Genomic DNA, 27,299 nt, shown 5'->3' on the forward strand with positions numbered 1-27,299 from the left:
TACATTTGTAATGTTACAAAGAATCATTATTTGTGATTAATGTTGTTAATCAAATGGTGTTCACCTGATCATAGGAAAAGAGATTTCGCCAGATAGGGTCGATTCAGATTTTCCCCTTGATATACTACAATGTTAACATATTGTTATGTCGGTAGGGTAGTGATATGTAGAGCCAGATATATCTGTGTAGGTAACGTGCTTCGTCTGTCGTGGTAAGGAATCTACCTTGTAATAAGTTTCATGTGTAGGCGTTTTGTCGGTTAAGAGTATACCTGAGAGCATACCAGGATGTTCGAGTGATAAGTAGCGTAGGGATTAAAGAGTAGCGCCCCTGTGTGTCACACCTGGTAGCTAAACCTTTGTCCCTTATGGCAATGCACACCTGTAGACACCATAGATAGGTCCCTAGTGCAACACTAAATGATTCCCTTCCCTGACATGACTTTGAAAGAGGAACAGGCAAGGAAACCAGGCCGGGGCACCGCCGATGATGGCCGCCACCACCTACACCTCCGGCAGGCCTATCCACCTCGAGTGCCACGCGCTATGACCACAGAACAGGGAAGGAGTGAAGGGGCAGCGCGGTAGGCGCGGACCTCCAGCCGGCGAGTCAGTGGAGGGCACTGATTGGGTGGCGCGCCAGGGCTGATGTCACCACCGCGGGAAGGTTATTTAAGGGACGCCGAACGCCATTTTCTCTCTTGCGTCTGGCAGTGCTCTCTTGCGGCTCTTGCGGTTCGTGCTCTTGTTTGCGCAGCTAGCCATTTTTGGACATCCGGCGCTTTGTCTTGCACAGCCCGAGTTGAGTTGAGTCATAGCCCGAGTGGAGTTCGCTTGCTTCTTGCACGTTTGCTTCGGGAGAGCTGACTGGGAAGTGGCAGGCCGATCGTGTGTGAAGATCGACCTCGCTTGGAGCCGCTAGCCTGCGTTGGACGCGCGGTGCTTTTCCTGTTGTGGGACCACGTGGGTGCTTTGGAATTTGGAGCAAGGCCTGGTGGCGCGCGAGCACGAGCGGAGCTTGGAGCCGCATGGTGGACGATACCCTGAAAGACGACAAGACAGATAAGCTCGCACACCACAGACGCACATAACGAACGTGTTGTTTTCATTAATTCGCATTCCCTCGTCTGTATCTGAAGTGTGTGTGGGGACGTCCCGATTAGGACATTTTATTATCGGCGCGTGCTTTTCCTGTCCTTGCCTTTTACTCTAATAAACCCTTGTATTATTTTCCAATTCCCTGTTAAACCTGTGCCTGGTTGAATTAATTTCCCTGCAGGATCGAAGCTGCAGTCGGCGCTCCAGGTAAGCTTTTGCCGCAGCCTTCCATTTTCCTTCCTCCTCCCGCGTTTTATAGCCGAATCCGTGTTTGGTTATCGCCTCCATTAAAAGCGTTTAGGCCTATCCGCGGTCTCTGGTGTTAACCGGAGTCACACGACAATATCACAAATTATGACCAATACTGAGATGGTGATCGATTGGTGTGGCATTATTTAAAAATAATTTAGTAGGATGCGAGTGGTCTTAAGAAGTAGCACTTTGATGTCCCAATTTGAAGTTGCTCTCACCACATTGGGGTCTCAAGCAAGGTATGTGCACTGCCATTGAGTTTGGGCGAGATCAGATATTCTTGAAAGTCATGATTGAATTATCTGGGTTTTTTTTTTTTTTTCTTTTTTGTATGTAGAGTCGATCGGCTCGCGAAAGAGCTACAACACAGAATGGATTATGATTCAACAGAAGAAAAAGAACAGCAGAAAGAAAGGGCCAGGGGAAGATATAAACAGCAGGGTTGAGGTACAAAACAAAGGGAAACTTGGAGGGATAAGGGACGTGAGAAAGCAAGGGGAGGAAAAAAGGGGTTAACAAGATGGATACATCAGCAAAATCTCAATCGCAGAAGTGGAAATAATAACGGCAAACTCAGAAAGGGTGGGCTAGGGGAGTGTTAATGTGAGGAGGAAAGATCATGGATGTTGATGAGGGTGTTACCTGAGATGTTGGTGAACAGCCATCATGAAGCCCTGGAGGGAAGAGCAAGATTGAAGAGATTGAGGAAGTTGGTTCTACAGGTGGGAAAAGAGGAACAAATAGATTTTATGACACTCTTCGATGAACATGGTACATCTCATGACATTAGTTCCCAATAACATCTCCACGACGACTCCGCCCCCACTTCCTCCAAAGCTTACAATTCAAACCCCTAACACTGCTGACTTTAAATGCATTTTTACTCACAACCTTTGTGATGTTATCCAATGTTCTTCCTACTTGGACATCGAAAATACGTCAAAATAGCATACAACACAACTGTTGGGATGCCTCTTCGCGGTGGTTGTACCCTACCCCCCCCCCCCCCACCCTGTAGATGGCCTGCAGTCCTGCCGAATACCCCTCCCCTTCACCCTATGTTGGGGTGGTACTATAAACAGCCTGTGCCGAAACGTGTTGGGGATCTTCAATGGAGAATTGCTCATTGGCTCCTACCCACAAATTCCCTAATTCACCGCTTCTCGCAAGCGATAAGTGAGCAATGTCCATTTTGTGGACAAACTGAAACCTTGCCCCAACATATGTACGGTGTGACCAGTTAACTCCTTTATTTGTTTTCTTTAAAATTTTACTTGCACGGCTTTCCTTTGTTTTCGATTTTCCTGCCTTTATTTTTGGCCCGAGTGGGCGGTTCAATTCCCCAACAACAATTTTAATTCATTTCTTCCATGCGCAAGCCAAGTTGGTGATATATAAGACCAGGAAATCAAAGATACGTAATCATTCATATCGTACAGATGTGTTGGAAATGTTTAAAGCTCTCTGTGTTTCAAGAGTTAAGCTGGAAGTTTGTTGTTGTTCTGAGCTACAACTCTTTCAGAAGCAGTGGTGTGTGAGAGATGCATTTTGCAAAATAGCTGAGGGTCAGTTAGTATTTACTATGTAGTTGATTTCCTTAATACTTGCTTGTTTATTTGCTTATATTTTGTTTATTTATCATGTATAGGTTTGTGCAACTATTGTGATTGTTTTCTTTGAATCATCATTTATTGTTTTTTAAAATACTTTTGTAATAAAAGTCAAGTGTGTCTCTGTGTCTCTCTGTCTCTAACTTTGTCGTGGACCTGACTTTGTGAAGGCAGGGATACACCATCCTGGATGTGGGGAATCTCTGGGTCGCACCTGGGAGATCGATCAGCTGTCTCCATGCCATGGGCTTGTTCGAGAGAACCGTCTTGGGCTATACAACAACAACAACAACAACAACAAATAACTCTCTCTGGTTCTTGCCCATAACATCTTGGAAGTACTTGAAAGCCACTTATCATTTGTGAGATAAAACTACGAGGTAACTCTGCTCTATTAATTAACACAAGGCTGGTTTAAATAAGTGCAGGATATACTTGCTTTGTCCACATTTTGACCCAAAATATCCCACCAACTCCGAGGCTTGTCATAATATTCCAACTGAGTAATGTGGAAAGCACATGGAATTCATCTCAATTTAGTAACTCGACTTTCCAGAAACCCCATACATGTTTATCCTCTCAACTGTTTAAAAGCCCAAATGAAATGCCTTTGTTTTCACTTACTCACCCAAAATCTCATTTCCATCTTTTAATTTGCCCAAATCACAAATGCAAACAAATGTTCTGCTTTTTGTGAATTGTTTTATATGCTTTAATCATTTCATATGATGCCATGCTTGCTCTTACAATGCAGAGGCCCTTTTACAAGATGTGCTCCTTGTATTAGGGTGGAACTTATAAAAAAAGTAGTACGCACTCATGAGAGCGCATACCTCCACCAGGCTGAACAGTTTATGTTTTGTGTCCACTGATAGGTCGGATCTGGATCCGGCCCTTAGCTACTTAAAGTGATTCCTTAGAAATCGAGATTTCAAAAACAAAGGAAAAAACTAAGTTTGGCACAATTGACAGTTTTTCATGCTCTTTCCAATGGTGAAAATCTCATCACCCACTAATTTCAATCCAATTAGGCACCCAAAGTTTGGTTCATGAAAAAAAAAAAAAAAAAAATTGGTCAAACTTCAAAAAGAGAAATCTTTGAATTCTCTTCTCTCTTCTCTTCATTCTCTCTTCTCTCTTCTCTCTGAATTGTAAATTCTCTCTTCAAAGAGAGAATCCCTCCTTCTCTCTGTCTTTTATTTATATATATTGTTACGGATCTCTACGTCGGCCTTTTTCGCCTTAAGAAGGGGGGATTAATCCCCCTTTTGTTTTTGACTGACCGACGTGAGTCCTGAAGTTGCACAAGCTCCCTCAGGAGAGGCAGGTGCGCAACCTCGTTCGCGACCGTGGACAGATGTTAATTGCCGAGCGGTTTAGCAACCGCAGCACGAACCATTAACAAGAACTAGACCCGATTCTCATTCGTTGGCCAAATCGTGCCACAGGTATTCAATTGGGAAATCACAAAGACGACCGGACGAGCATGAAGAAGAAGAACGAAGGTAGGAAATACAAATGTAATTTATTACTAATATTATGTCCACAATTAAAAGAAACCAAGGAGAAGGAAGGATAAGAAAATAAAGACAGAAAGGATGGAAGGACCAGAAGACACAGTGCAAATACTAACTTATCTAAACAGGCTTAACTTATACCCAGGGACAAGACACACAAAACAAACTCACGTACACAAAAGGATGGAATGGCAGGAAGGAGAGGAAGGTTCAGCTGGAGGTGGATGGCTGGACTGACGAGGAGGTGGTATCACAAGGCGGGAAGGATGCGGGTGGTTGGGATGATCGCGGCTCGAGTTGAGCAGCCGCCGACTCTCCTCAACCGTCTCTCGTATGGCGACGTTGCTTCGGGGCTGCAACTGCCGTCACCGCTCAAAGCTGCCATGGTCAAAACTGCGGTGGTCTCAAAGCTGCGGTGGTTTCAAAGCTGCAGTGGTTTCAAAGCTGCAGTGGTCCAAAGTTCATCTCCCGTCTCTGCCGCATCTGACGCATCTCTCTGGTGGGGGCGTCCCACCGCGGGTTATATCCCACGCCCTACCAAGCCATACCCACCGAGCCTGTGGTTGCTCGTTCGGGGCACCACCCTTGATGACGAGGTGCAGGCTACGCCCGTAAGGTGGCTCCTCCCCCCTTTTCTCCGAGATTACCTCGTGGCTAATGGAGTCTTGCGGCGAAGAACACAACCCCAAAGCAGCAGCGGCGAAGGCCACCTTGCTGGCAGGTTTCGGAGTCCATGGGGATATTTCAGGGGAGTCTATCTTATTTGAATTCGGTGCAATGGAGTGTCAACTAATGGGCAACAGCGCCTTAAATTCACATAGAATAAAGAAATAACTATTTAAAAGGGTATATGGTGGCCTGCATGTATGTATATGGTGAGGACGACCTTTGACCTTTACACACAAAACGGAGATATTTACAAGAATTCATTACACTTACAGAGGGTGATATTTACAACAATTCTCAAATCCACAACACTGCACTCTCTTCCTCCAGGCATGTCCCCGGGCCTATAAAACTTTACTTAGTGTGACACATAGGTGTAATTCCCTCTACAATTAACCTGACCCTGAGTGCGACAGTTTTAAAACACAAATAAGTATGTCCCCCTGCTGCATCGCACCATATAGTCTAGTAGGAAGACTAGGTCCCCCTGCACCCCCCGGAGATATACTTCTAATCAGTGTTTCTAGATTGGAAAAAATGTGTAGAAAATGACTAGCTATGGCCCCAAGCTGAAAAAATGTCCCACATACCATTTTTATGCAAATTACTGCTGCAAATTTTATGCAAAATTATGCAAATTTTATGCAAATTTTTGATGAGGAGTAGAGTTGAGGGGTCTTTGAGGGCTTCATCGAGGTGCTCTCGGTTGCAAGACTGGGTCATTCTGAGAAGCACAGCAGGGTCAGAGATCATGATGTTCTCCTCCTCAGTGAATCTCTCCATCAACAGCCTCTCCATTGCCTCACACACTGTTTTGAGGCAAAAGAGGGACTTTGCGTAGGCCTTTCCACTGAGAACACCTTTGAGAGATCCACTTGTTACTAGTTGTGCCTCAAAGAGAATCTCTGCATATCCAGAACCACGCATCTTGTGTCCAGTGAGCATCCCGATGTAGTTCATGGATGTGTGGAAGGGTCCAATCGTTACTACATGACTAGCAAATTCATTTGGCCAGCGCCAGATGATGGGAAGGGCTTTCATGCAGACACCCAGATCAAATGTATTCAGGACCCATCTCTGACCCACCTCAGCAGTTGCTGCCTCGGAACGCTTCAGTAGCTCACGAACAACTGCGTTGTCTGTGATCGGTTGGTGGATAGGCGTGCAGTAGTCGACTGTTGATTTGCTGGGTGGGGGAGAACCAGTTGCAGAGGTGAAACCCCCTAGCCCAGGCACAGGCTGCAGGCCATTGCCATGCCATGCAGGCACCAGGCACAGACCGATCACAGACAACGCAGTTGTTCGTGAGCTACTGAAGCGTTCCGAGGCAGCAACTGCTGAGGTGGGTCAGAGATGGGTCCTGAATACATTTGATCTGGGTGTCTGCATGAAAGCCCTTCCCATCATCTGGCGCTGGCCAAATGAATTTGCTAGTCATGTAGTAACGATTGGACCCTTCCACACATCCATGAACTACATCGGGATGCTCACTGGACACAAGATGCGTGGTTCTGGATATGCAGAGATTCTCTTTGAGGCACAACTAGTAACAAGTGGATCTCTCAAAGGTGTTCTCAGTGGAAAGGCCTACGCAAAGTCCCTCTTTTGCCTCAAAACAGTGTGTGAGGCAATGGAGAGGCTGTTGATGGAGAGATTCACTGAGGAGGAGAACATCATGATCTCTGACCCTGCTGTGCTTCTCAGAATGACCCAGTCTTGCAACCGAGAGCACCTCGATGAAGCCCTCAAAGACCCCTCAACTCTACTCCTCATCAAAAATTTGCATAAAATTTGCATAATTTTGCATAAAATTTGCAGCAGTAATTTGCATAAAAATGGTATGTGGGACATTTTTTCAGCTTGGGGCCATAGCTAGTCATTTTCTACACATTTTTTCCAATCTAGAAACTGATTAGAAGTATATCTCCGGGGGGTGCAGGGGGACCTAGTCTTCCTACTAGACTAATACCTAACAGATTTACGCCCACAGCTAACCGAATTGCGGAATTGTTCTCAAACTAAACATCAACGGTGGGGAGCATTATTTACAATTAACGCTAATGGTATTTACAAAGCTAACCCAGGACCTGTGATTGTTCTTTTTGGGGGGGGGGGGGGGAAAAGCCTGCACTGCATCGATGCACCAGCACCAAAAATCAGCACCATAAAGCACCAAAAAAAACGCACCGGAGTGCACAGTCACCAGTTCATAATAAAAATAAACAAACCCCTGGTGCTCTTTCTCTTCGGCTCCCTCTGCTAGCCATTGTTCTTCCTGATGTTGTCTTTCTTTTCTTGGTGATCTTCTTGCTGGCGGCCTATTTAGACATAATAAAAAGCACAAAGTGTGTCCACTTTTTATTTATGGCCCACAGGGGCCGACTCGGGGTGGTTCACCTGTGTGCTACGTTACTGGTGTCTGCCAGCAAGATCTCGGGCCATCATGGCCGGTTCCAGCAGAGGGGCCATGCCCCAACCCGTGGGGTCCATAAGTGGTGCTCAGCCACAGATATGTGGTCCATAAGTGGTGCATCGATGCAGGCAGCTGTGGTTGCGAGAGTTCGGGCACACAATGGCGGACTCCCGCACGCTCCCCTCAGTGCCCAGAGAGCACGATCCATGGGTCGGGGAAGGAAGACAGGGAGGGCAGGTTAGCGAGGGGTAAGGTCACAAGGGTACACATCAATAAAGGCAATGCAAGGTGAGGTGCGTCTGGAGACTGAGCGGAGAAAAGCTCGTCCCTACCGTACGTCACCCCCCATGTTACCCACTATACCCTTGCCCTTACCCCGTATTTACAACAATTTATAATTCGTCTCTACCGTCACGTCTTCCCCATATTTCCCCTATACCAAATTCATCCAACAATCCCTCTAATCCAAAATTTGCCATCACCAATTCATCATCAATCCTCATAAGGAGGGAGAGATGGAACATCAAAGCACAATGTCTCACCCACGTCATGATGCGTCTCACATTCCAAACACTTGCACAAAAAAAAAAAACAACAACAAACCATGGCATGGTGTGGAGCACCGTCGTTGCCTCAGGTGAGTGGATGGAGATGGTGCAAGGAGATTTCAATCCTAACTATCCTCTAAATGACTTTAATACACTTTACACTACCAGGGGTCTTTCCCTGCCAATCCATTGGCAATCTTACTCTATGCGGTTTTAAGAACCAAATTCCCATTGCCCAAACTGTGGTGCTTCATCAATTTGGGGTCTCACTCCCCCGATTCAACTCCCTGTGCGTTTGCACAATTTCAGGACTGGGTCATGTGGCTCTCCCAGCAGGTCTACCCACCTGCACACCTCCACCACTGCAGTTGCCTCCGAGCTTACCTGCTCCTTACCCTAACCTATCTAACTGGGGAAGGCCCTCTGGCGCTCTCCCCACTCAGTGCCCTCTCTGGCACTGGGCTACCCGGGTCCGTCCTCCGGATCCTCGGGCCCCATCCACAACTCTAACGGCTCCCAGAGCCCACCTGCGGCCTCACCTGGCCGACATCCTCACAGTGGTGGTGTGCACATTTAACTACACACACTAACAGGCCACACGCCCAGCCATTTCCACGTCACTAATGCACCCATCCAAACACCATTCTTCCACCACGCACCACAGATGCCAATATCCAACCACAATTTACCTACTCCCTCGACCTAACTCTTAAACTACCCTCCCCGGGTATTCGTGATGGGGTCCAACCTCCCCATACACACCTTCGCACCATCCACTCCACTCCACAGTTTTCACCATACTCACTCCACACCATCCATTCCATACTCCATATATTCCATACTCCATGTATTCCACACACCTGTATTTGCACACCTGTGCCATCACTCCTGGTGCTTCCTGCACCCTCCTTCCTCCAGGACCATTTGCTCAACACAACACACAATCACCATTACTCACTCATACACTGCTCCATACACCTGTTCACTTGCACACCTGTGCAATCACACCTGGTGCCACCTACACCCTCCTTCCTCCCAGGTTTCTTCAATCATTCCATACAATGCACAACCACAATTATTCCTCATGCACTGCCCCATGCACTTCCACGCTCAATACAACTCACAATCACCTCACTCTTTTCACAATACACTTCTGAATACACTTTTACACACACACACGGCATCATCTGATCTACCTGGTTTCCTGCTAACTTGGTGCTCCCCGTCTTCCCTTTAAACTAAGCACATCCCACATCATTAACAACCATTCTAACCTCTCTATGTCCCCAACTACCTGTCCAATGTTGCTACTTACCTCTACCCTTACCTATGGTCATCTCTAGGTCCCGATACATTATCCAAACCCTCCCTCGGCGAGCTTACACTGCCATAAACCCCATAGCTATTGCTCATGTGCCCCGTTGTGAGGGATGGCAGAGTTGCCATCCCATCACATCGGGTACCTCCCACTATCAATTTGGCTCCTCCAATTCCGACCAATCAAAAATTTTCCAATCACAAATTCCCTATCCCGACCAAATGTCCTTTAACTCGAGCCTCAGTGCGTCGTTACCTTCGCAAAACTCTGCTTCGCAAAGCCGAGCAATGCATGCGGGTGGTTCGTTGCCGGCGGTTGGGTCCGTCCGGCATTCGGTGCAGGGAAGGAGGTTTACTCGGGCCGAGATTCCACGCACCATCTCGGCACGGAGCCATCCGATGGCCCGATCTCGCCCTGCCGGAACGCCTCAACCACAAGGGGTCGCCGTGACGACCCTTCCGACCGGGCCGCCCGCTCCGCCTAGCGGAGCACGGACGCGACAGTTCGGAGCGAGGCCCGGCGTAGATCCCGCACGGCGGTTCTTTCGAAACCGCCGTGGTTACGATCCCCGCTGGTTCCCGCTGCACACAAAGCCCGGCACGAACCGAGGGCTCGCTTCGGCTACAAGTCGATCTAACCGCTGCTCCGTTTAACGTCGATGCTCCACTTGCATGCTCACACCCCGCGTTCCGTTCCCTGCTCACACATCCAGCTGTCTCCATACTCTCCATCATTGCACCTTCTCTTACACACCCCCCAGGTACACTCATAGACTTCGTCACACACCTGACCACCGCACACCTTGGCACACCCTCGTCGGTCGTACACCTCACCAACACACCTCTTCGCGCCCCCTCCTCGGTCACATCCTCTGTGACAACCACAGGTGTGCTCTCCTCCGCACACCCAATCAGGTGCCTCACTACTAACTCCAGTGTGCATTCCCACACGCGCTCGACCATTCCAGGTGTGCATCCTTCCATTCCAGGTGTGCATCCTCTCTCACCTGCTACAACCGACTCGTGCTTCGTGTCACTCTCACTACTCTCACCACCACACTCGGTCGCGCATTCACCCTTACTCTTGACAGCGCACTCTGTAATCATGCACTCCTCTGTTACACACCTTTTTCGCGCATCCTCTGGCGCACACTCTCCCGTTACGCCCTCCGTAACACTCACCACAGGTGTGCATTCTTCCGTTACATCCCCTGTAACACTCCCCATCACGCGCTTCCATGTGCACCCCCGCACACGCGCCACGACCAACTCACTCTCGCCAGCACACTCACTCCTTGGCACGCACTTTTTCCTCACACACCCCATAGTCGGACATCCTCGCACACCTCCTCCTTCACACTCCGGACCAGTCGCACACCTTACCAGCGGCCTCTCACGAACACCCGGGTCTAAACCAACACCCAAGCCGACTGAATCTCCCCTCACACCATATACATTTCCGAGTATATCGCCACTCACCTTGGCACCTCGTCTCCGCTCCTCCTTCGCCACCTGCAAACTCTTTATTTGGTTAGTAAGTACATTATCATGATTTGAGCACAGACCTTGTACATATTCCATCACCTCCTCCTTTATCTCCCTCTGAGTTTCCCTCCGTCTCTTCTTAATTTCACTCACCCCTCCTTCCACATCCTCTAATTTTTGCTTCACCTCTTTTATTTCCCGGTGCGCCTCCTCAATTTCTTCCTCTAATGCCACCTTAGTCATCTCTATGTGCGTCCTTTCTTCCCGTTCTTTCGTCTCCATTGCTTCTGTCACCTCGTCCAACCTCTTTGTCAACCCCTCATGTACCATCTGACATTCCCTCTTCGTCGCTATAAGTCCCTCTTTTATCTCCTTCTGAGTCGCCTTTAACCCCCCGATTACCGCAGTGTTCTTTTCCACCTGCTCCACTAATTCCTTTTGTCCCACTGTCAGCTGCTCTACTCCCCTCGTTAGATCCTCTATGCCCCCCTGTAACCTAACCGTCCTATTTCTCACCTCTTTCTCCATATGCTCCTCACCTCGCTTTACCTCCTCGCGTACCCCCGCGAACTCCTCGCCCACACCCCGTCTGATCTCCTCTCCCATTTCTCCCATCTCCTTGGTAAAGGCTGCCCTCATCTGCTCCAAATCATTCCTCTGGGCATCCAATTTGGTTTCCAACCCGATTTTCACCTCCTCTATCTGCTCTCCCATTTGTTTAATTTCCCGGGCGGATTGCTCCCCTATTTCCCTCAATTTGCCTTCCATGGTGTTTTCTAACCCCCCTAACCCATTCTTCACCCCTTCCATCTGGTTCTCCTGGGCAGCCATTCTGTTTTCCAACCCCGTTAACCCCTCCTTCATTTCCCCAATTTGATTACCCATGTCCTCCAGTTGTCCCCCTAATTTACCTTCTAGCCCTTCCAACCTGTTGTCCAACCCCTCAAATTTGGCTTCTAGCCCCCCGATTTTGCCGCCGAGCCCCCCGATTTGGTTTTCGAATCCCCCAAATTTATTGTCTAAACCCTCAAATTTATTGTCTAGCCGTTCACTGGTACCCCTTGCTTCGTCCCTCATTGCCCCCATTTGATTGCCCATATCATTCCTCAAATTGTTTAACCCATCTTCCATCTGGCCACCCATTTCTCTTCGCTCTCGGGTGGATTTATCACTTTGGGCATCCATTTTTGCCATCATTTGAATCATAAAGACTCGCATGTACGCTGGCATCTCGGGCTCGGCTGCCGCAACCACGTGCGAAGCGCCGCCATTTTGTGCACCTGATACCCCCAAAACCACATCTTCATTGCTCTCCTCCTCTATTTCCCCCCTGTGGTCCTGGGTTACCCCTAACCCCTCTTCTAATTCCCTCACTGGCATCCGATCGCCTTGACCATCCATGGCACGATTTTAAATTTAGGATGTTAAAGAAAATTGTGGGCCACTAGTAATTTGAGCGCGCGAAGCGCGCTTCAGGTCCAAATCTCGCTCCTGACACCAATTTGTTACGGATCTCTACGTCGGCCTTTTCCCCTTAAGAAGGGGGGATTAATCCCCCTTTTGTTTTTGACTGACCGACGTGAGTCCTGAAGTTGCACAAGCTCCCTCCGGAGAGGCAGGTGCGCAACCCCGTTCGCGACCGTGGACAGATGTTAATTGCCGAGCGGTTTAGCAATCGCGGCACGAACCATTAACAAGAACTAGCCCCGATTCTCATTCGTTGGCCAAATCGTGCCACAGGTATTCAATTGGGAAATCACAAAGATGACCGGACGAGCATGAAGAAGAAGAACGAAGGTAGGAAATACAAATGTAATTTATTACTAATATTATGTACACAATCAAAAGAAACCAAGGAGAAGGAAGGATAAGAAAATAAAGACAGAAAGGATGGAAGGACCAGAAGACAGTGCAAATACTAACTTATCTAAACAGGCTTAACTTATACCCAGGGACAAGACACACAAAACAAACTCATGTACACAAAAGGATGGAATGGCAGGAAGGAGAGGAAGGTTCAGCTGGTGGTGGATGGCTGGACTGATGAGGAGGTGGTATCACAAGGCGGGAAGGATGCGGGTGGTTGGGATGATCGCGGCTCGAGTTGAGCAGCCGCCGACTCTCCTCAACCGTCTCTCGTACGGTGACATTGCTTCGGGGCTGCAACTGCCGTCACCGCTCAAAGCTGCCGTGGTCAAAACTGCGGTGGTCTCAAAGCTGCGGTGGTTTCAAAGCTGCGGTGGTTTCAAAGCTGCGGTGGTCCAAAGTTCATCTCCCGTCTCTGCCGCATCTGACGCATCTCTCTGGTGGGGGCGTCCCACCACGGGTTATATCCCACGCCCTACCAAGCCACACCCACTGATCCTGTGGTTGGTCGTTCGGGGCTCCACCCTTGATGACGAGGTGCAGGCTATGCCCGTAAGGTGGCTCCTCCCCCCTTTTCTCCGAGATTACCTCGTGGCTAATGGAGTCTTGCAGCGAAGAACACAACCCCAAAGCAGCAGCAGCGGCGAACGCCACCTTGCTGGCAGGTTTCAGAGGCCATGGGGATATTTCAGGGGAGTCTATCTTTTTGAATTCGGTGCAATGGAGTGTCAACTAATGGGCAACAGAGCCTTAAACTCACATAGAATAAAGAAATAAATATTTAAAAGGGTATATGGTGGCCTGCGTGTATGTATATGGAGTAACTAAGAGGACGATCTTTGACCTTTACACACAAAACGGAGATATTTACAAGAATTCATTACACTTACAGAGGGTGATATTTACAACAATTCTCAAATCCACAACAATATATATATATATATATACATATATATATATATATATTTATATATATTGTTACGTGGTCCTCCTGGTAACTACCTGGTCTTGGTGACCCCCGGACCGTGGGAGGACCCCGCCAGAAAGATCTCTGATTTATACGCTTTCGTAGCGCAATCAATATGAAAGACACAATAATTCAAGTCAATAAGAAACCCCACACCAAGGATCCGGATTACTCAATAATATATTCCCCAATCAATCAACAACCATCAACAATCAATCACCAATATTACTAAGATGGCCATCTCGTATATTTCCCCCCTTTCCCCACTCACGACCCCTCAATGGTCACTGTCCCTCACAATGCCTCTGGGCCCCTCCAGACCAAGGTGAAGGTCGACTTCTCTGCACACGGGCGGTTGAACGAACCCCTGGCTGACGTGCTCCAAACGTGCACGTCGCGTACCGGGAACAGCTGCTGCAGCGCACACCTCCTTGCAAAGCAAAGCGGGCAAAGCAAAGCGCGGCTCGCAAAGCGCGCGAGGCCCAAGGTGCGACCCGTACGCGTCCTTGTAGACGTGGAGGCGAACTGTGCCGGACGCTTGGTTCCGTGCACGAACCCACGGCAACTTGACGTGTAACCGGTAATTACCCCGCACAGGTAACTCCTCTCGCCAGACGGGCTTTCAAACGCAGCGTTCCCCACGCTGCTCAATATCGACACCGCTCGCGTCGGAGCTCGGCGATGAGAAGAAGATGGCCGCTTCTCCCGGACCTTGTCTTCTCCTTTTCTTCCGGTTCACCATCCCGTTTCCGGTCTCCTGTTATCCAGAGCGCCTCTAACCATTTAACCACAACAACCTTTAATAGAATAAACATTAATAAGTAATGACCTGAATAGTAATTCACATAAATTCCCATCAATCCATAACACTCCCCCCCTTCAAGAAAGAAAGTTTGAACCCAGCGAAACTTTGATAAACAAACCCCATAACTCACACCCCCAAATCCTCAGTTCCCCCCGGGCACAATTATCACTTAAAAATAAAGCAACAAAATTTCACAACAACCCCCAGATTAATTCACTCTGGACAAAGCGTCAACAACTTCTAGTTGCTCTTGGATGGAGGCCCAGCTGAGTACTCACTACATGGACGCCTTAAGGAATGTGGGGTTCACGGTTAGTCCGGGGAGGAAAGTTCATTACATGGACGCCTTTAAGAACGTGGAGTTCACGGTTAGTCCGTGTAGGACCGTTCCCTACCGGGACGCCTTTTAAGAACGTGGCGTTCACGGTTAGCCCGTGTAGGAGCCCAGGCTCGGCGGCTCCGCCGTATATAGAGTGCTTCAACTTCTCCGGACTCCTAACAGTTACGGTGGGACCCCTTGTCCCAGCAGTCACCAGACTGGCGGTCTCCTTCTCGGCCAGTCCTCTGCCAATCATTCTTTCGGGAGATGCCGTAACTCTGGGAGCCTCCATAGTAATATCGGCTGCTGCCAACACCAAAACTACCGCCAAGTGGTCCTCTTCTGTAGACCTCTCGACGCCTACAAAATGCCTTCCCTACTGTTATGGTCTGACCCTCCAAATCCTTACCATTCCAATTCTTCTCTGCCTCCCTGGCGTCTCTTGTGCTTGCAAACGTGACAAAGCCGAACCCTCTTGACCGTTGCGTTTCCCTGTCTTTTACCACCCGCACTTCCACCAGCGGCCCATATCTCTGGAAGACAGAGGTCAGAACTTCTTCCTCTGTGTTGAAGTTCAGTCCCCCTACAAATAACTTGGAACTTTTGTCGCCATCCCGAGCTGGTGTGGTGTTATTCTCTTTACCCACCCTCGGGTTACCATAAATTTGCCCCCCGGCCAAATCATTCCCGATAATCACAGATACTCCCTCTACAGGAAGCGTGGCTTGTAAACCGACGGTGACAGGTCCTGACACCAAATCTGATTCCAAATGGATGACATGAAGTGGGGCACTAACACAGCCACCGATCCCTTGTAACCGAACACTATCACCAGTTGCGGTACTCTTTGACAATGGCAAAATGCCTTCAAGCATTAAGGATTGATGGGCTCCTGTGTCCCTCAATACCCTAACAGGTCTTGGGTTAGTCAAGTCTCCCTCGAGTGAGACAAACCCCTCATAAATAAATGGTTGGTAACTCTTCTGTGGGTGATTTCTTACGCTAGCCATCGCATTCGGAGTTGTAATAGTCGGACTCCGCTCTGGGTTGTCCCTTTTCATGAGGTAACAACTGGACATCAAGTGTCCAGGTTTTTTGCAAAAGGCGCAAGTAGGCCCGGAGGAAAAACTCGTGGTCTGCCTCGGGCCCTCCGGGAAATAAGTTTGTCTTGGGCCCGTAGCCCTCTGATTTCGAACAGTTGGAGTATCCGCGTTGTCCCCATAATCCTCTCGAGGCCGCCGCCATGTATTGTCGTTCTCCGCACCGGGTGTTCCATAACTCCCCTGCTGAAGTCTAGGCGAGGAGCTAGGTGTGTGGACCCCTATCCGGTGTGTTAAGGCATAATCATCTGCCATGGTGGCTGCGTCCCACAACTTTGGTACTTTCTTTTCCTGCAGGTACACTTTGATGTCCTCGTGGACACACTGTTGAAATTCCTCCACCAGCATCAGGTCACGCAATGCTTCGAAGTCATTCCCGACTCCTTTCGACTCACACCACCGATCAAACATGTTTTCTTTCACTCTGGCAAAATCCACATGGGTCTCACTCTCCCTCTTCCTGGCGTTCCTGAATTTTTGCCGGTAAGCTTCAGGAACCAACTCATAGGCTTTGAGGATGTGCTTCTTCAATACCTCATAATCTGCACATTGGTCCATTGGTCGCGCCGAATAAATCTCTTGAGCTTTACCCACCAGCACACTTTGCACTAGTATGGTCCAGGCCTCCTCTGGCCAGTTTAACTGTCGAGCCACTTTCTCAAAGTGTGGAAAAAATTGAGTGACCTCCTTTTCACTGAAGGGTGGAACCAGCCTCACATGTCTGCCCACATCCCAGGTTTTCTGGCTAGGTGTCGACCCCGTCAGCAAGGGTGGTACCTCTCCCCGTTCTCTCATTAAATCCAGCTCCTTGAATTTAATTTCTTGCTGAAGCGCCATGTCACGTTCCTTTAATTCCCTTTCGGCTTTTCTCTCCTCTGCTTCGAGTTCCCTTGCAGCTCTCCTCTCCTCTGCTTTTCTCCCTTCTAACCTTTCCTGGAGTTCTCGTTCCACTCTCCTTTCCTCTGCTTGTTTCTCTTCTCTCCTCTCTTCTGCTTTCCTTTCTTCTTCTGCTCTTTCCTTTTCTGCTTTCCTTTCTTCTTCTGCTAACCTTTCCTGGAGTTCTCGTTCCACTCTCCTTTCCTCTGCTTGTTTCTCTTCTCTCCTCTCTTCTGCTTTCCTTTCCTCTTCTGCTCTTTCCTTTTCTGCTTTCCTTTCTTCTTCTGCTCTTTCCTTTTCTGCTTTCCTTTCTTCTTCTTTGATCCGTTCCTGGCTCCGTAATTGCAACTCCAGTTTCCGGATCTCAACGTCTTCTGGTTCTTCGGGTAGCCACTGCCAGGCTAACTCGTCCCATGTTCCTAATCCCACCATAGATTGTATCACCGTGGTCTGCAACTCTGCCTTCCTCAAATTAGTTCGGACCTCCAAGTTAAAATGTTTGGCCAATTTCAAGAGGTCCGCTTTTAGTAACGCTCGGAACTGTGCCTCACTAGGTGTTACCGCAAAGTTCTGTGCAACAAACGCCATGGTGACTATCGTTAACACCTGTTAACCTTCACCCAAGACTTTACCACAATTTCTCAAAAATTTACCAATTAATAATTAATTAATTAATTTTCATTACTAAAAATTATTATTTTATTATGTTATACAATTTTAGATCCCGGAATTCAATTGGACGAGCCCCCAATTTCTGTTACGTGGTCCTCCCGGTAACTACCTGGTCTTGGTGACCCCCGGACCGTGGGAGGACCCCGCCAGAAAGATCTCTGATTTATACGCTTTCGTAGTGCAATCAATATGAAAGACACAATAATTCAAGTCAATAAGAAACCCCACACCAAGGATCCGGATTACTCAATAATATATTCCCCAATCAATCAACAACCATCAACAATCAATCACCAATATTACTAAGATGGCCATCTCGTATATTTCCCCCCTTTCCCCACTCACGACCCCTCAATGGTCACTGTCCCTCACAATGTCTCTGGGCCCCTCCAGACCAAGGTGAAGGTCGACTTCTCCGCACACGGGCGGTTGAACGAACCCCTGGCTGACGTGCTCCAAACGTGCACGTCGCGTACCGGGAACAGCTGCTGCAGCCCACACCTCCTTGCAAAGCAAAGCGGGCAAAGTAAAGCGCGGCTCGCAAAGCGCGCGAGGCCCAAGGTGCGACCCGTACGCGTCCTTGTAGACGTGGAGGCGAACTGTGCCAGACGCTTGGTTCCGTGCACGAACCCACGGCAACTTGACGTGTAACCAGTAATTACCCCGCACAGGTAAGTCCTCTCGCCAGACGGGCTTTCAAACGCAGCGTTCCCCACGCTGCTCAATATCGACACCGCTCGCGTCGGAGCTGGGCGATGAGAAGAAGATGGCCGCTTCTCCCGGACCTTGTCTTCTCCTTTTCTTCCGGTTCACCATCCCGTTTCCGGTCTCCTGTTATCCAGAGCGCCTCTAACCATTTAACCACAACAACCTTTAATAGAATAAACATTAATAAGCAATGACCTGAATAGTAATTCACATAAATTCCCATAAATCCGTAACAATATATATAAATAAATAAAAACAGATTCGAAGGATTTAGATGTATCTCTAGCGGCCATCTCTAGGGCTTTTGTCATATCTGCCCATCCGTGTAGCTCAAAGTTTTGATCAATGGATTTCAAAAACCTTCAAATCGATTTATCCTTTCCGAAGGTTGTAAAAACATCTAAAAACACCGGAAATAGAAAGATCTTGCAGGGCTGCTCATTTTTACATACACGAATAAATCATAGTAAATCATTTAACATACCCCACTCGATGCAAATCCTGTCAATGAGAGGGCGCCCCAGGGGGGCACGATACACTTGAAGTCGTTAACCAAAATCCAATTGCTTGTTTTTTTTTCACCTAACCAACTCGTCCACCTAGTTTTTTCACAAATCGACCACAACCTTTTGAAATGTCGTGCCATATATTGTTTTTGGTGCTACTTCCCAATTTTTTATATCTTTTTTTTTGCATACAACATCGAGGCTCGTGTAAGAGCTAACATCAATAACAAAAAAAACAATCGGACAAATAAAACATACAATAAAGGGAGCGGGAGACAAGATGGGGAGAGAGAGGGAAGCACACAATTACAACAGCAGAGACCAGGGACATCGGAAGATCTGTGGGAGGGAAAGGGCTTGGGCATAGAAGGCATAGGAAGGGGGAGGGGGAGGTAGGAGAGGTATAAAACAAATGGACACTGCTAGGACTTCCAGGAAAGAAGTCGGTGTTTCAGAAAAGTGGATCTGGGGTGAATTAACGGGGTAGAAAAGATCAAGGTTTTGGATGGGGTAAGATAAGAGATTGTGATGAACAGCTGTTTTAAAGACCTGGAGGGAGGAATGGGATTGAATAGAGTGAGGGAGTTTTTCCAGAGGCGGGAATAAAGAGGAATGAAGGAGTGAAGTGAAATAGTGAAAAATAGTGAAAAGTCACTTAAAAATTCTCGTATCGGATTCGGATCTGCACCAAAATTGAATCAATTCTTCATGTCATACACCCCAGACCCAGACCAGAAGACCAGATCCCTTTGTACTCACAGGCAGGAATTTGTAGTTTGTTCAGGGTGCCTGCGATAACTTGCCTACTCTGCATGAAGGACACCATGCGACCTTTAATGTCCACCAACTAATGTCAGTAGATGTGACGCCCAGTTTCATGTCCATCCGAGGGACGGCACATTGATGTGAAACACGAGGATGACTCGGTCCTCAAGATTCGACCCCAGACTAGACAGCTTTGAGGCGATTGTGCTACCTCGACGCCATCCGGTCGGCCCAGGTCATATCTTAACACACAGTTAATAAACAAACTGCGATTACATGTTGTATTTTAAGTTTAAAGTACATCTTCTTTGGTATCATGTACTTCTGGTTGAATGTTGAGCTTTGCCTGTGCGCGGAGCTTTTCAAATGCAACGTGGAAGAGGCCGCTGGAAATGGGAGACAGCCGAACACACACCACAGTTCACATTATAAAATAAATATGTTGACCGCAATCCCAACTTCTGTTTGCACGAAATTGACTGTTTGATCATAAATTTTGCTTGGATGTTGGAGAACATGACGAATACATGTGTTTTTGGCATTCAAGAAGGGTGCAGGTGCTATTTCGTTTTTGCGTCATCTCAGGAAAATGTGATCACACTATATTTACCCTTGCTTGAGGAGAGGGTATTGCATTTGAGTCTGTTTGTCTGTCTGTTTGTCTGTGTTTGTCTGTCTGTGTTTGTCTGTCTGTGTTTGTCTGTCTGTGTTTGTCTGTATGTCTGTCTGTTTGTCTGTGTTTGTCTGTCTGTTTGACCGCACAGAATAAATATGATTTTCTCTGCAACCGTTGGTCCGATTGACATGAAATTTTCACCATATGTGCACCTCCACCGGTATAATTTTTTCATGATAATTATGACGTCATCTTGGAAAAACAGAAAACTTTGCACCTCTATATATCCAAAAGCGCTGAATAGAAAAAAAATTGAGACATGGCTCATTGTAAAGAACTCTCTAAGGGGAATAAAATATGTTAATGATGATGTAATAGGTGCCTCCATTATGACGTCATAATTCGACAAGTACAAAACTTCATCCGATGAAGATGAAATTTCTTGAGCATAATCTAGGGATAAATTAGTGGAGAAAAAAAAAATGATGACGTCATCGGTCACGTGGTTCGGCCGCCATATTTGTTTTAACACAAAAACCTTAAAAACTACTGAAAACACATCCTGGTTAAGGGTCTGCAATCTCTGATTGCTCTTTCTTGTGTTTATTGTGCAATTGACAATAATTGCATTGCACTTTACCTCTGCGCACGAATTCCGCGGTCGACGCGCTACCCCAGGGACATAATAATGATATATGTATATATATATATATATATATATATATATATATATATATATATATATATATATATATATACGTATATATATATATATATACACACACATATACTGTAATAAATAATTAATATACAGTCTCTTAAAATTTATGAAAATATGTTTTATTAATGTTAGTTTGTAATTTAGCCTCGTTTGAGTGAATTGTCAAAATATTGTTACAGTATGCAAATCGCGATCTAGAGCCAGGTGATCTCAGTGATTGCATGTCAATGTACACAGAATGTTGAAATCAAATCTTTATCATTATGTGCTAAACCCTGTTAGATACAAGTTTTAAGACATATCAGTGGCTGACTAACGTCACAAAGGTCTGTATGTGTTGCTTACAGTGTGTATTGCCTCATAGGAAAGTGTTATGCCCCTGTTATTCATATAACCAAGGCTGGCCGTGCTGATACTTATTTATAGTCCTGGACACAGTGAGTTTCTGTGTCACACATAGGAAGTTTCAGAAATTCCTCAATACAATTATGATTTTGAAATGCGATCGACAGGGACCTTGCTCCTGATTCCGGAAGTGAACAGATGATGACGGTTCGCTGGTTTGATAATATCTCATTACAATCGTGTTTTAACATTATATTTTGATATATTAATACTATGGTATTAGTTTGTGATTGGAATGATGAATGATGCCATTTGGAATGAAAATATAGAGATATCGAGTTTAAAGCAAAACGAGGAAATGACGTAAAGGTTTCCATCTATGACATTGACTCTGATATAGCAACAAACAGACTGAGTACGATTTTTGTCCAAGTCCTTCACGAACCTGCTGTCAATGCCTGACGTTCAACTGAAGGTAGCACAGGAATGTGGAATTTATTGGTTCATCGTTTGCCATTCGCCGTTTTTTTAACCAAGTCAATCACGAACCGGCTGTCCATGCCTGAAGTAAAAAAAAAATTCAATACTTAAATTATTTGCTAACTGGTATCCCCACACAGGTCACACTATCCTCTTCAACTAAAGTATCAAACAAGCCCGGCTACGCTGCTGTTGGACTATCGGTCTCGTTATTTTAAGGATTGTCGTCAAATTGAAGACCTGAAACATATTGCATGCAAGACTCGATGATATTTTAAGAGCTCATGGATACCTGATCAACACCACAAACTGTATTTCAACCTGGGGTCACAGCATCATAAAACAAGTACTCAGATAGGATTGGCAAATAACCTGATTCAAACGCTTTCACTTATACATTTTAAGTATTCAGTTTGGCGAGGATTTTTTCCCCCTTCCACTGTGCATGACACTCAGCAAAGAGAAGGTTCGGCCTAAACAGGGGATCCAATTGGAAATCTTTTGAAGCACCGGGCTCCGCAAGCCTCAGTCGGGCATCTCGGGCGACGGTCTTTGAGGAGCGCAAATGAGCGCGGAGCAGCGGCAAGGAGCGTCGCGGGTGCATTGTGTGCGGGATCCTTTGATACGCAGCCGTCGCACATTGTCGCCAAGAATGCGCGCAAATTACGAGGCGGCGCTGGCGGCTCTTTTTGTCGTCTCACTCTTTAGAACGACGCAAGTCGGCGTGAACAATTTCTATAGCGGGTATCCTTCCCTTCTCCAGAGCCGCACAGCCATGCCCCTTCTTTCTGTCTCTTTTTCTCTCTTTTTGTTGCGTGCAATTAAAATTCCTCGCGCGCATCGCTAATTGATGGAGTCGCCTTTTGGAAGCGCATACTTTGTCTGAAGTCTCTTTTATTCCAATCTCATTATACGGCGGTTGGGGTTTTTTTTCCCCTCTTTTTCCTGCTGCTTTTCTTGCGCTTCAGAAACACGCTTGTCAGAACCAGACGGAAATCGCAATTGTGACGCTTCATTCTGTCGGCTCACAATTACCATGGGACGGAGGCATTGCGGAAAAAGAAGAAAAAGAAAAAAAAGAAGTGGAAGAAAACAATCAAGTCATGATCAAGCCTCGGATTTGCGAACAAATATGTGTTTGTGCCATATGACCATTTTTTAAACATTCTCTGCTGGATCCTGTTTTAAAATTTATTTCCAAGACGAAAAACAACTGCTCATGTCGATCGGTGAAAAATTTGCTTCGAAAACCATCAGAAAGAATGAAAAAGAAAAGAAAAAAAAGAATGACAATCTTAAACATATTCCACAAGATGAGAGAATTATACCATAATGTATCTTTCAAAGCTTTCAGAATTTCCGTTTTTGCCTTGGCAACTAATAAATAAATAATGGCTTCTTGTTTGGATGTCGTGTGAGCCCATTAATTTTTATGGAGAAAATGCTTGTTGTTGAATTTTTTGTTAGTTGTTAATACTTTTTGCAATTTGAATTTCTCTCTGGTATGAATGCTTTTACTGAATCATTTTCCAATTGCAGAAGAAATTGTAATTTTGTCACGTGTAAATCATGCAGCTCTTATTTTCTCATTTTACAGTCTATTTATTTTCTTTTTTGGTTTGAATGAAATTCCGAGTGTGTCACGTGTTTTAGATAGAGATAGAGATGGAGATGGAGGTGGATTGGAAAATGACTCACCTTAAGATTCAACAGAAAGTTGTGCGCTCTCTGATTTGCGCACACTCTAGCTATGCAACAACCCGCATAGCTAGGGGGGGACTGGGGGCATGTCCCCCTAGAATTTTTTTGATTTCTAGGTGCTCTGTGGTGCATTCTGAAGGGTGTTTTTACTTTAATTGCCTATTTTTTGGATGAAAATTGGTAACTTATTACCCAGAAAATGGGCCAAGTTCGGGGATCGGCGCCTGATTACCAGTCCCATTAGGTTCCAGTGTGACTTTAAAATATCTCAATGGCTTAGTTTTACATTATGGATAATTAGGAACAGAACAGGAAATAAAATCATTAGGATTTTATCCCTATTTATTTCTTTGCTTGTTAACAAAGAAACAAAACAAACTAAACGAAACCAAAACATGCAAGTTTTATGCAAGCCGTTTTACTAGTCAAATGTGTGAAAATGCCTTTGGTGTCCATTAGTGTGTGGCTGTTCTTGTTTGCGTATCAATTGTACGTTTAGATAACGTCGGGTTGTCATCTCTAATTTCATTAAACCATTGTGTCTGCTTTTATTCAACCGTTTCCATTTCTCCCTTATTTATTTCAATGTTTATTGAGTGTTTTATTGAAGGAGTAAATGTGGACGGCAGCTGTGTTTTCACCGATGTCTGTTCGTCTGTGAGCAAGATATTTCAAAAAGTTGTGGACGACTTTTGACAAAACTTGGTGGATGAGCTGGTTCGGCGACAAGAACAAGCCAATTCGATTTTGGTTCAGGTCAGAATTCAGATCTGATCTATCAGTGGGATGCAAAACGTAATGTGTTCAGCCTAGCGGAGGTATGCGCTCTACCGTGTGCCCATTCTACATAGTTAAGACATGCAATGTTGTTGTATCCATAATGGTGAAAAGCATCAATACCCCACAATGTAAAACAAAAACAGACTATATTCCACTACATATACATATATATACATACACTGGAATAATTAATTATTCTGAGATAAATATGTGGATTACAATTGGGGTTGACACTACTCTGGGTTGTAAGCAGCCAAAGACACGTTTTGGCGAGCAACGCTTTGTATCACCACTTTTGTATTAGCTCTTTACGAGCCTCGATTCAGTATACAAAAAAAAACCCAAAAAAAAAAAAAACACACACACACACACACACACACACACACACACACACACACACACACACACACACACACACACACACACACGCTACAATTATAACATTTTGAGAAATGCTAATATTTGACTGGTGCACGTGTATATCAAGTGTTCCAATTAACCTCGACCATTAGGTTAGTTGGAACATGCTGTGGGGTAAGTTGAAACATTAATTATTCAATGGGTTTTGGAGCATTAACCCAAACTTCAGTCATACCACAAATAATCATTAGTGTGGCTGAGGATTGGGTTAAGCCTTAAAACCATGGAATAATTAATTATTCTGAGATAAATATGTGGATTACAATTGGGGTTGACACTACTCTGGGTTGTAAGCAGCCAAAGACACGTTTTGGTGAGCAACGCTTTGTATCACCACTTTTGTATGGGGCTGGTAGTTCCTTTACAATGTCTGTGTTCATGACGACAATCTTCAACTTCATCAGGGACAGGGAATGAAAATGTCGGATGCTCAGCCTTTGCCTTTGTATGGCTGCAGCATCTGAGAAACTTCGATAGGGCAACATAAATGATGGGGTTAGTTGGAACATGTTTAAACTAACCCCACACTTTTTATTCCAACTAACCCCAATGACCATGACTACCTTACATACAATACACAATGCATTGCTTCAGTTACAAGGCCTACTTTGCCTCATACTGTAGCTTCGTACATGCACATATAACACATAAAAGGTATTGACCTTTATCTAACTACATCATCAAGATAAAATAACTTTTCCTTAAAGAGAAATATTTACTCAGAATTGCAAAAATCGTACATACGTTTCTCTTCAGAACAACAACTTTACTTTTGTATTGAAAACAATATGGAGGAAAGAGTGACGTCATTATCTACAACTACATGGCAGCAACATCTAGCCAGCATCCTCTGTTTCTTTGAAAATGGCAACGTTCCATCTAACCCCACATTCGAACTTAACCCCACGTTCCAACTTAACCCAACTTTCCAACTTAACCCCATGTTCCAACTAACGCTACGTTCCAACTAACCCCACATTCCAACTAACCCCACATTCCAACTAACCCCACATTCCAACTAACACCACATTCCAACTAACCCCACATTCCAACTAACCGCACATTCCAACTAACCGCACATTCCAACTAACCCCACATTCCAACTAACCCCACATTCCAACTAACCCCACATTCCAACTAACCCCACATTCCAACTAACCCCACATTCCAACTAACCCCACATTCCAACTAACCCCACATTCCAACTAACCCCACATTCCAACTAACACCACATTCCAACTAACCCCACATCCCAACTAACCCCACATTCCAACTAACCCCACATTCCAACTAACCCCACATTCCAACTAACCCCACATTCCAACTAACCTCACATTCCAACTAACCCCACATTCCAACTAACCCCACATTCCAACTAACCCCACATTCCAACTAACCCCACATTCCAACTAACACCACATTCCAACTAAACCAACGTTCCAAATAACCCCATATTCCAAATAACCCCATATTCTAACTAACCCCACATTCCAACTAACCCCACGTTCCCCTACATAATAATGTAATTTTATATCATTATTATTAGCCCCCGTTGGACTTTGTACGAAACGGGGGTTTATGGATTAGGTCTCGTATGTCCGTCTGTTCATGTGTGCGTGTGTCCGCAACCATAATCTCGGAGATGCATGGACCGATTTTATTCATACTTGGCACAAATACAATACATGATGGTATACATATGCACGTCATTTTCTATCGAAAGCAGATCCAAAATGGCCGACTGGCAGTCATTTTGTCAATCGGCCATCTTGGATCACTTAAACGTGTCCCCAACCATTTCTTGAACATGCATGGTCCGATTTTGTTAAATCTTAGCATGAGCATAGTACATGACGGCATACACTTGCCCATCACTTTATTTTGCGATCTGATCAAAGATGGCCGACTGGTAGACTGGCGGCCATTTTAGTTGTTAAGAAAACCGAGGTCGAGCACGTCCTCAACCATTTCTCAGACATGCATTTACTGATCTTGTTCAAACTATGCACATAGATAATGAATGATGTCTTACATATGCAAGCACACAAAAGCAAACAAACAAACAAGAGATCTTGAATGCACGTAATTTTCTTTTTTTCGATCAGATCCAAGATGGCTGATGGACGGCCATTTTGTTACTTAAACGTGTCCCCAACCATTTCTCGGACCTGCATGGACCAATTTTGTTCAAACTTGGCACAAGGACAATACATGAGAGCATATATATGCAGAAGATTTTGTTTTTCCATCTTACCAAAGATAGCCAACTGACAGCCTTCAACTCCGAACAGCAAAATTGCTAAAGCCACAGCGGGGTCTTTATGTCAAAGACATATGGCATGTGTTTTTCTTCTTGTTTCTATATATATATATATTTATAAGTTTTATGAAACACCGTTTTATTATTGTAAAATTGACAAATATATCAGTCTTGTGTTTTGTCTCAAATATCAGTAGTCAGACTGCTTTGTCCAGTGTTTGATGTTCCCAATAAACTGAAATGATGATGATGATGATGATGATGATGATGATGGTACATCATTTCTTCTTGTGTTAAGTGGTCAGAAGTTTGTACATTGTTAGTAGACATGTTATTAGTTTTATACTTATGAGGTAGTTGTGTTTCTTCAGATTTGAGGAAGGTGTTACCCTCTGTGAGCCACTCATTCATTACCTCCTCTCCTTGGATAAGTTCATTGAATACTCGAGCATTGTAATTGTGTAGAGCAGGGGTTCTTAACCTTTT

General features: G+C 45.7%; 1 long non-coding RNA gene across 1 annotated transcript; it reads left to right on the forward strand.

Moving 5' to 3' along the window:
• The first annotated feature begins 2,884 nt into the window (after positions 1-2,884).
• On the forward strand, positions 2,885-26,698 carry LOC137432127 (uncharacterized). The gene is made up of 3 exons (XR_010985425.2): positions 2,885-2,915; positions 3,131-3,340; positions 26,659-26,698. It is a non-coding gene; the product is annotated as an uncharacterized LOC137432127 (long non-coding RNA).
• Positions 26,699-27,299: the final 601 nt, after the last annotated feature.

Source organism: Myxine glutinosa, chromosome 8, assembly GCF_964187855.1.
Source record: "Myxine glutinosa chromosome 8, kmMyxGlut1.1, whole genome shotgun sequence".
Lineage (NCBI taxonomy): Eukaryota > Metazoa > Chordata > Myxini > Myxiniformes > Myxinidae > Myxine > Myxine glutinosa.